Below are 2681 nucleotides of genomic sequence, written 5' to 3'. Positions count from 1 at the left end.
CCTAGTTCTTGTATTATGGGAATAAGTAAATAACTTTTCCTTATCCACTTTCTCAACATCACTCATGATTTTATAGACCTCTATCATATCCCCCCTTAGTCTCCTCTTTTCCAAGCTGAAGAGTCCTAGCCTCTTTAATCTAATATGGGCCCCGTTCCAAATCCCTAATCATTTTAGTTGCCCTTTTCTGAACCTTTTCTAGTGCTAGAATATCTTTTTTGAGGTGAGGAGACCACATCTCTACACAGTATTCGAGATGTGGGCGTACCATGGATTTATATAAGGGCAATAAGATATTCTCTGTCTTATTCTCTATCCCTTTTTGGAATGATTCTTAACATCCTGTTTGCTTTTTTGACCGCCTCTGCACACTGCGTGGACATCTTCAGAGAACTATCCACCATAACTCCAAGATCTTTTTCCTGACTCGCTGTAGCTAAATTAGCCCCCGAGGGTCCTTGCAAGATATTGAACTCACGACATTTGATTCTGTGTAGCCTGATTCTGGGACGAAAACCTTCTACTCGGGTCAATTGGCAAGTCTATAACAATAATATACAGCCCTCTAAAACCCCCGCGACATTGGTAACAATAATGAAGGCTCCGTTTTAGTCGCGGGTAGTTTTAGTAAAAGCCATGGACAGGTCGCAGGCCGTAAACAAAAATTCACAGGCCGTGACCTCTCCATGACTTGTACTAAAAATACCCACCCTGACTAAAACTTGAGTGGGGGTGCCCTGTGGTGCAGTGGTCCGGGGCGCCGTGGGTGCTGGCGGAAGGGGTCGAGGTGACCCGGGACCCGAGCTGGGGGAGGGAGGATTGGTGCAGCTCCCTAGCCGGCTCCACGTCCCTGCAGCTCCTAGGCCAAGGGGCACGAGCTCCTGCCGCAAGCGCCAGCTGCTGTATCTCGCATTGGCCAGGAACCGCAGCCAATGGGAGCTGCGGAGGCGGGGCCTGCAGGAAAGCGGCGGGGAGACACCCCCCCGTCACCCCCCAAAAAAACCCGCGGCAGACGACTTGTATTTCAACATTTTTTAATCTTTCAAAGTAGGAGGAGGTAGAGGAGAAGAGCTCCAAATGCATAAAACGCAAGAGAAAAACGAAGGTTTGATCTACCCTACCGTCCTATATCGGTAGAACCGCATTGGTCATGGATGTGAAAAATCCACCATCTAGTTATACAGAACCAACCCGCCACGTAGACAATGCCAGGGTGGCAGGCGAGCGTCTCCTGCTGGCAGAGCCGGTGCCCCTCAGGGAGGTGGATTAACAAAGCCAACAGGAGAGCTATCGTCCTTCAGCTTGGAGCGTCTTCATTAACGCCCCACAGCGGTTACTCCTGGGGGACTTTGGCACCAAAACACGCAAAATTCTGCGCACAATATTTGAAAATTCTGCATAGTTTATTGCACGAGATAATTGTGCCTGTTATAATTATTTGGAGAATTTATTTCAAAATACCTGTATTTTGTCTAACAATACAGACCAAAACAACACCACCCAAAAATTTTGGTCATTTGCCCCCGCCCCCCAAATTGATTCTTCACTCGGCATATTAATGCAGAACTTTGTGCAATTCATTTACGTGACAATACAGACCGGTATTTCCTGCACCTGTCAGAAGCCGTGAAAAGGTTTGGGGGGTGGTGGTCAGGGGTAACAGAGGAGCAGAGAGAGAGGGAAGGAGCCTAGGAGTGAACCTGGAGGGTGTTGGGTGTGGGTGGGAAGTTTTTTCTTGGGGCGGGGGATAATTAGGGTGTTGGGAAGCCTCCCCCATGCAGACCCCAAGCCTCTCCCATTCTCAGGCATGTATGTCCCTGTCCCCACACCACCACCCCCCATCCCCACGGGTCTCTGCGGCTCCCCTCCTGCATCCCTAGGCTCAGCGCTGTCACCCCATTAGCTCCTGAGCTCATGCACCAGCCATTCTGAACCCGTCTGTGACCCCTTGGCAGCTCTGTGTGCCCCCGCTCTGTCCTAACCTGGCTGTGATGAACTTCTGCTCCTGGGGCAATTCTTCAAGACTGTGTTTCCCGGCTGCCTCTGGTGGGAAAAAAGGCAGAACGGCAGCATATCTTAGGCAACATGCATTTTATGCAGGAAAATACAAAATTGTGCATGACCGATGAATACTGTGCATCCGCAGCTGCGCAGAATTCCCCCAGGAATAAACGGCGCGGCTCCACCAGTGCAGCACTTTTAAGTGTAGACAAGTTCTTTCCAAATCCTTGGCCTCGGTTAGGGGAAATTTACACTTCTCTGAAGTGGAACCCTTTACCGAACCACTCGAAATCTCAGCCGCATTAGTGAGGAATCAGTTTCCTAAACACGTCCCGTGTTTCTTTCATTCTGTAGCACAGATCTGGCCCAGGGACTAGATACAGGCCTGGATCGGGATCTCTGTAAGTTACCGGAGCTGGAGTTTCTATTAAAAAAAAAAGCTATTGTTCCTGCTACTGCAGGGGTCAGCAACCTTTCAGTAGTGCTGTGCCGAATCTTCATTTATTCACTCTAATTTAAGGTTTCGCGTGCCAGTAACACATTTTAATGTTTTTAGACTGTCTCTTCCTGTAAGTCTATAATATGGAACTAAATTACAGTTGTATGTAAAGTAAATAAGGTTTTTTAAATGTTTAAGAAGCTTCATTTAAAATTAAATTAAGATGCACAGCCCCCCTCGG

Source organism: Mauremys reevesii, linkage group 14, assembly GCF_016161935.1.
Source record: "Mauremys reevesii isolate NIE-2019 linkage group 14, ASM1616193v1, whole genome shotgun sequence".
Lineage (NCBI taxonomy): Eukaryota > Metazoa > Chordata > Testudines > Geoemydidae > Mauremys > Mauremys reevesii.
The sequence above is the reverse complement of the archived record's forward strand: the minus strand, read 5'-3'. Positions refer to the sequence as shown.